Below are 8,090 nucleotides of genomic sequence, written 5' to 3' on the forward strand. Positions count from 1 at the left end.
GAAGTTCAAGAGGGAGGGAACATACGTATACTTATGGCTGATTCATGTTGTTGTATGGCAGAAACCAACAGAACATTCTAAAGCAATTATCCTCCAATTCAAAATAAATTTTAAAAAAGAATGAAAAGTTGGGGACATCCCTCATGGTCCAGTGGTGAAGGTCTGCCCTGTGTGCCCACCACCAAACTGGGAATGAATGGTGGTTGAGACAGGGAACAAGTTATACTCAAGAGAAACTAACCAAGGGAATTTACTGGTGGTCCAGTGGTTAGAACTCTGAGCTTCCATGCTGGGGGGCTCGGGTTCAATCTCTGGTCAGGGAGTAAGCTTCTGTGTGTCATGTTGTATGGCTGCAAAAAAACAAGAAAGGGGAAAGAATCAAATAAGTAAACACATTATGGATAATGGAGAACTGGTTTCCCTTTCTCAGAGAAGGGATTTACACATATGGGAAGGCAGAAGACCAGAATGACCCAACTGGTATTGGGTTGGATCTAGAGATAAAAGAGTGAACTCACGAATTTCAATGTGTTTTATGAATGGATTAATGAGTGTGTACAGACGAGAGACTATTTCCAACTAAGTCAGAAACTAGACAATTAGCTCACTATCACAATTAATGGGCTTCCCTGGTAGCTCAGCTGGTAAAGAATCCGCCTGCAATGCAGGACACCCCAGTTCCATTTCTGGGTCAGGAAGAGCCTCTGGAGAAGGCTTAGGTTACCCACTCCAGTATTCTTGGGCTCCCCTGGTGGCTCAGATGGTAAAGAATCTGCCTGCAATGCAGGAGACCTGGGTCCAATCCCAGAGTTGGGAAGATCCCCTGGAGGAGGGCATGGCAACTCCCCACCCCCAGTATTTTTGCCTGGAGAATCCCATGGACAGAGGAGCCTGGCGGGGTACAGTCCATGGGGTCACAAAGAGTCAGACACGACTGAGTGACTAAGCAAGCAATCACAATTACTGTTTAACATTCTCACTGTGGGATTCTTGGTTGTGAAGGAAACCAATTTGGGTTAACTTAAGCAAAAAGGGAGTTCATTCATAGGACATTGGGCAGCTGACAGAGAGGATGAGAAAGCTGAACTTCCAAGTTTAGAAAATGGGTCAAAACCCAAGGAAACAATGGGAGGAGAATCATAGCCAAGTTTGCCAAGGGACAGCCTGGTTCAGTGCCAAGGCCATCAAAGGGTGCCCAGGACCCTTCCTGATGTCTTTGTTGTTGTTTAGTCAGTAAGTCATGTCTGACTCTTTTGCAGCCCCACGGACTGTAGCCCGCCAGGTTCCTCTGTCAATGGGATTTTCCAGGCAAGAATACTGGAGTGGGTTGCCATTTCCTACTCCAGGAGATCTTTCCAACCCAGGGATTAAACTTGTGTCTCCTGCATTGGCAGGTGGATTCTTTACCACTGAGCCACTTGGGAAACCTCCTGAGGTCTTTAGAGTCTCAGTACAGACATATGCACAATAGTCACTCAGTTTCAGGAAAAGCAAGTATCTAGCCTTTAAGTCCTTGGTGGTAGGAAGTAGAAGCTTACACAATGATGGAATTCCCAAACAGAGAAGTATTGTTCAGTTTTTCGGTGGAAACATTGTTTTGAGAATGCTCAGTTCAGTCGCTCAGTTGTGTCCAACTCTTTGCGACCCCATGGACTGCAACACGCCAGGCTTCCCTGTCCACTACCAACTCCCGTAGCTTACTCAAACTATGTCCATTGAGTCGGTGATGCCATCCAACCATCTCATCCTCCTCTGAGAGTGCTGGCTAAATACAATTACAAAACAGAACCAAATAAGAGGAATAAATATTGGGAGGATGTATCCTTATCATCTGCAGTTATTACGAGTATATACCTGGGACATCCAAAAAGTAACTGGAAATCTATTAGAAACAATACGATAACTCATTAAGGTGTCATGTTATACCACAGTTTTTCCACTTTAACACTATCGGTATTTGGAACTGGGCAATCCTTGTTCTGGGGCAGAGGGAAGATGTCCTATAGGATATTTTGCAGCATCTCCATCCTCCATTCACTGCATACCAGTAGCATCCCCCTCCCTGACTCAGCTGGGACAAACAAAAACGTCTCCAGCCTGTGCCAAGTGTCCCCTGGAGGGAGAACAAAATCACTCCCATTAGCAGCAGATTAATTCATTTGTCAAATTCAATCACTTTCTTCCATTAAAAAATAGTGGAAAATTATTTTTGTTCCACCTGGAATGACATTGTGTGTGGTGTGAGACAGGGATCTAATTTTACTTGTTGCTTCTTCATCATATCTTAACTAGTGTGTATAACTTATAGTATGCCAACTCAAAGAACTTGATAATGAGTTCTATTTTTCTGTAAATTCTCTTGGGCTTTCTCAGTAGGGGACCTTATCATCTGCAGATGATGACACTTTTGTCTTTTCATTTCTCACATTTACACTGCTTGTTTCAATTTCCTGTCTAGCTGCTTTTCCTGGCACTTCAGGAGCAATTATCATCATGTTAATAGTGAAACTCTGCCTCACTATTAACGATAGCCAACATGTGGAAACAATCAAAGTGTTCATCAACAGATAAATAGATAAAGAAGATGTGGTGTATATACACAATGGAATACTGCTGCTGCTTGGTCGCTTCAGTCACATCAGACTCTGTGCGACTCTATGGACCGTAGCCCGCCAGGCTTGTCTGACCATGGAATTCTCCAGGCAAGAATACTGGAGTGGGTTGCCATTTGCTCCTCCAGGGGATCTTCCCAAGCCAGGGATCGAACCCAGGTCTCCTGCATTGCAGGCAGGTTCTTTATCACCGAGTCACCAGGGAAGCCCAATGGAATACTACTCAGTCATTAAAAAAAAGATGAAATGATGCCATTTGCAGCAACATGGTGGAGAAGGCAATGGCACCCCACTCCAGTACTCTTGCCTGGAAAATCCCATGGATGGAGGAGCCTGGTAGGCTTCAGTCCATGGGGTCCCAAAGAGTCAGACACGACTGAGTGACTTCACTTTCACTTTTCACTTTCATGCATTGGAGAAGGAAATGGCAACCCACTCCAGTGTTCTTGCCTGGAGAATCCCAGGGACGGGGGAGCCTGGTGGGCTGCCGTCTATGGGGTCGCACAGAGTCGGACACGACTGAAGCGACTTAGCAGCAGCAGCAGCAGCAGGGATGGACCTAGAGATTATCATACTAAGCGAAGTCAGTCAGAGAAAGACAAATATCACATGATACCACTTACATGCGGAATCTAAAAAAAGTCATACAAATGAACTTATTTAAAAATGAGAAACAGACCCACAGACAGAAAACAAGCTTATGATTACCAAAGGGGAAGGGGGTGGGGATAAATCAGGGCGTTGGAATTAACACATACACACTACCATGTATAAAACAACAAACAACAAAGACCTTCTACATGGCACAGGGAACTGTAGTCAATATTTTGTAATAATCTATAAGGGAAAAGATATAATTGAATCGCTGTACACCTGAAACTAACAAAGCACAAATCAACATTTCAATAAAAGTTTTAAAAATATTTTAAAAGATGAAAAAATCTTAGATTCTAGTCATCTCTGCTAGGGGATCACAGATGAATGATCATTCTGATCGGCCCGTATTGGGTCACTTGTCCAGGGGGAAAGGAGGAAGGGCATTTTACTAGAACATTTTTGTTAGAGTCACCTGGAATGCGTTTCTCATGGGAAAGACAGACTCTATCACCAGAAGAAGAAGTGGATGGCTGATGAGCTTGAAAAAACGGTATCCACTCCCACTCCACTCTCCATGAACCTCAGAACCATCCTCTCTCCCATTTGCTGAGATGTGAAGAATGGAATAGATGAAGGCCCTTCACCATTCAGACGACTAGAAGGCATGGCTGTAAGGGAGAGAAATAGGCCATGGAGAAACCCTCCCTTAAAACCACACCAACTCTCCACCCAGGAAAGAGTTAATAGTGGGAATAAGATTTGTCATCTTCTGGGGCTTCTCAGGTGGTCCAGTGTTTGAGAATCCACCTGCCAATGCAGGAGATAGGGGTGTGAGCCTTGGTCTAGGAAGATTCCACGTGCCACGAGGCAACTGGACCTGCAAGCCACAACTGCTGAGCTTACACACCCATGCTTGGCAACAAAAGAAGCCACCGCAATGAGAAACCTGCACACTGTAACTAGAGAAAGTCCCATGCAGCAACAAAGACCCAGTACAGCCAAAAGTAAAACATACATTGAAAAATTGTTGTCATCTTCTTCCCACCACCAGCCTACACTCACAGAAAAGGTGGCCCCCTCCCCAGTTCCTAAATCCACTGGGGTAAGTTGCCATTTGGGACTACGTAACGGCATGATGGGAGCACCTGTTGCATTTGGATCATCTGATATTAATATTTTGGGTGATCTGCCGTCTGAGGATTATCGCACCTGTGGGGATTAAGTGGTGCTGTGGGGCACTGTCTTGAATTTGGAAGCATTCTCTGATGGTGCTATAGGATTATATCAGGTTTGGGGTTGATCCCTCCCATGGAAGGATTCTCTGCTACTTCGAAGTTCTTCATAACCTTCGTGTCCCTGTTTCTACAGCATTAATAAGTGAGTCCTTGATTCAGACCTACTTCAGAGCAGGTTGAAGTGTCTTCCTGGCTCAAAGTTTCTGTTCCAGGGAATTGTGGAAGGCCTCGTGAAGGGCGGGGAGTTTTTATTTTCCATTGGCATGCTGTTCTAAAGGGATAATAGGAAAGGTGGAACTTCTGTCTCCGGAGTTGATGGGAATGGTGGTCGCCCTGTATTGTAGTGGGATAGGAATTACGGATATTGGGTATCAGGGACTGACAAGAACTGTGGTTCTGTGTGTCAATGGCAGACGGGAGTGGTGGACCCTGAGTCTCAGGGGCTGATGGGAACGAATGGTGGATCCCGAGTCTCAGGGGCTGATGGGAATGAACAGTGGATCTTGAGTGTTAGAGATGTGTGGAAATGGAAATATTTCAGTATTAGGTGTCAAGGGAGTTATGAACTCTGTATACCAAAGAACGATGGAAACAGTGCTTCCTATGAGTCACTAACAAATGGTGACAGAGGCCTTATGCTTCAGGAACTAACGGGAATTAAGTTCTTTTATCCCAGAATTTAGGCAAGTCTCAGCCTAACCCATAAACCACTTGTTATTCATCCATCTCTCCATTCATTCATTTGGCATACGTTTTCCGGAGCCCTTCCTCTGAGCCACACCCTATGCTGAGTGATACTGAGGACATCGAGATGACTCAGACCTCCACAGTGCCTTCAGTGAACTCTCAGAGACAGACCCAGACAGCGAGAATCACCAAACAAGGGAATCAGGGCAAGTGCAAGAAGACGGCAGGGTGGTGTAGTTTATGTCCCGAAATGAATGCAGGGCATCTGCAGATGAGACCAGACTGACAGTCATTCTGGATGCCAAGTCAAGGTGTAGGGTCTGACAAAAGATCCTTTTATCAATTGTGAATCTGTGTGCATGACAAGTCTAACCCATGCTGGACAGCAACCCCGGGCAAGTTGGACATTTTCACAGAGGCAGCCGGTCTCCAAAGAAAGGGCATAGCACGAGACCCAGAGAGGCCTGGGTTCGAATCCCGGCTCTGCTATTCACTTGTGAGCATGGGAAACTCACTATTCAGAATCTCAGTTCTCTCATCCTTACACGGAGATAAAACAATTCTTAAAAATAAGACTGCTGCTGGGAAGTCCCTGGTGGTCCAGTGGTTAAGACTCCATGCTTCCAATGCAGGGGGCATGGACTTGATCCCTGGTGAGGGAACTAAGATCCCACAAGTAGCAGGGTGTGGCCAAAAAACCCAAAAATGTTGACTGAGATAATGTATAACAAATACTCAGCCCAGAGACTGTCCTTAAGTAGACATTTGAGAAAGGACTGCCATTTGTTATTATTCCTATCATTAGTAATTAGTGACAAAATTTAAAGAACCTAGAAGTATTTATCAAATATCTGGGTCCAGAGGCTTCAGAGCATTGGAAGAAATTAGTTTTTTAAAAAACAGTAATTTGCATATTCCTAAGCATTAGTTTATGTGCAAAACCCCTCCTAGTTGATAACAAGTATGGATGAATAAGGGTTTCCCAAGTGACAGTAGTGGTAAAGAACCCACCTGCCAATGAAAGAGACATAAGAGACGCTGGTTTGATCCCTGGGTCAGGAAGATCCCCTGGAGGAGGGCATGGCCAACCACTCCAGTATTCTTGCCTGGAGAATCCCATGGACAGAGGAGCCTGTTGGGCTACAGTCCATGGGGTCACAAAGAGTTGGACACAATTGAAGAGACTTAGCACACACACATGGATGGATAACACAGGATATAGTGTTAAAAAAAAAAAAAAAAGCAAAGCATAGAATAATATGATCCCACCTGGGGACGAAACAGAGGGGGTTAGTATAATACATGTGTGAAAGTGAAAGGCGCTCAGTCCTGTGGGACTCTTTGCAACCTCGTGGCCTACACAGTCCATGGAATTCTCTAGGCCAGAATACTGGAGTGGGTACCCTTTCCCTTCTCCAGGGGATCTTCCTAACCCAGGGATCGAACCCAGGCCTCCCGCATTGCAGGCAAATTCTTTACCAGCTGAGCCATAAGGGAAGCCCAGTATACAAGTACAAAAGGATATAATTCTTCTGGAAAGATTCATAAGAAACTGGTAAGCATGAGCTGTCCCCAGAGAGGAGTGGGTGGCCAGGGACAGGGCGGGAGGAGACAGCATTTTTCACTGTTGGAACCCCAGGACCCTACACTCACCACTGCCTCAATGTGTCCCCAATATGTCCTCTGGCCCCTAATGTCCACTAGGTCCCACTTGGCACACAGCACCTGCCCTCTTCTGCACCCCCTTCTCCCTCTGGTTCCCCATCCAGAACAACTCCTGTCCCCCGCAGTCTCAGGGCCACACCTCTGGTTGTTATATCTTCCTGACCTCTGCCATCCTCATCCTCCTCCTCACATTCTCTGTCCCGCCCCCTCCTCTGGGTCCCCAGGGTCCCAGCCTCGAATCAGGCAACCGCCTCACCAGCCTCCATCAGTCTCTTCCCCCCAACTCATCCCCCACAGGCCCCAGAGGGATCACTCTGACACCCCAAATCTGACCCTGCCCCTCTCTTTGCTCCCAGACACCCACATGGGAAAGTTCCCCGCCCCCGGCCAGCCAAGCGCTGGGCACCTGGCCCCGCCCACCACCTCAGCCTCCTCTTGCAGGCTCCTGAGTTCCCATCAGACTTGACCGCCTGCCCTTCTCCCAAAATCTCCCCCCTGGTTTCCTCTGGGCCTCTGCTTCAGCTGTGCCCTCTGCCTGCAACGCCCTTACGGCCGCCTCTCTCTCTCTCTCTCTCTCTCTCACAATTCAGATCTAACTTCTCCTAGTTCTTGGAGGTCACAACCACGGCCTTATCTGGAGGCCCTTTCGGCTATCGCCAGCTGAAAGGATTCCTGCCCCCTACCGCGGGCTCCCACAAGCCGCTGGACCCTCCCTTCGTCATACCCCGATCGCCCAGGATTGGAACTGTCTGCGTCTGGGTCTGTCTCCTCCATCAGACTGTGAGCTCGGTCTGCAAGGGCAGATCTGGGTCTGATTCACCTTTCTGTCCCCCAGTGGGTGGGCGGGTGGAGGGACCGAAGCGGAGGGAGGGGAAGGAGGCTGGGAGAGCAGAAAGGGGGAGACAGAGCGAGGAGAGGAGAAGACCCTGATTGGGGTGGAGGGGGTGGGCGTGATGTAAGGAGAAAGAGAGACGCGGAGACGGAGACACGGGGGCGGGGGGTGGGGTGGGGGAGCACAGGGGCCAGGAGGAGGCCGGCAGAGTGAAGGAAAGGGAGGAGAGGTGGAGGGTACGAAAGAAAGCGGAGAGTAGAGAACTGGCCCCCGGCGAGGGAGGAGGGAGGGAGGAGCGGGAGCGCCGCCGGCTCGACCCTACCGCCTCCCGGCCCCTTTTGTCCCTTCCCTCCTCCCTGCGTCACGCTCCCCGGCCCGGCCTCCCCGCCCCGCTCCCTCCTCCCCGGGGCTGGATGGAATTTTTTCCCCTGGACCGGGGCCAGCTCCGGGGCAGGGGCGGGG

General features: G+C 48.2%; 1 long non-coding RNA gene across 2 annotated transcripts; it reads right to left on the minus strand.

The window, feature by feature from the left end:
* Window positions 1-119: 119 nt before the first annotated feature.
* On the minus strand, window positions 120-7,947 carry LOC104983910. Of its 2 annotated transcripts, none has more exons than XR_824692.1 (3): window positions 7,521-7,947; window positions 3,682-3,877; window positions 120-350 (listed from the first exon to the last, which is right to left on the minus strand). It is a non-coding gene; the product is annotated as an uncharacterized LOC104983910 (long non-coding RNA). The 2 variants fall into 2 exon arrangements; XR_824693.1 differs by lacking the exon at window positions 120-350 and adding an exon at window positions 1,727-1,765.
* Window positions 7,948-8,090: the final 143 nt, after the last annotated feature.

Source organism: Bison bison, unplaced genomic scaffold (assembly GCF_000754665.1).
Source record: "Bison bison bison isolate TAMUID 2011002044 unplaced genomic scaffold, Bison_UMD1.0 scf7180017863683, whole genome shotgun sequence".
Classification (NCBI taxonomy): domain Eukaryota; kingdom Metazoa; phylum Chordata; class Mammalia; order Artiodactyla; family Bovidae; genus Bison; species Bison bison.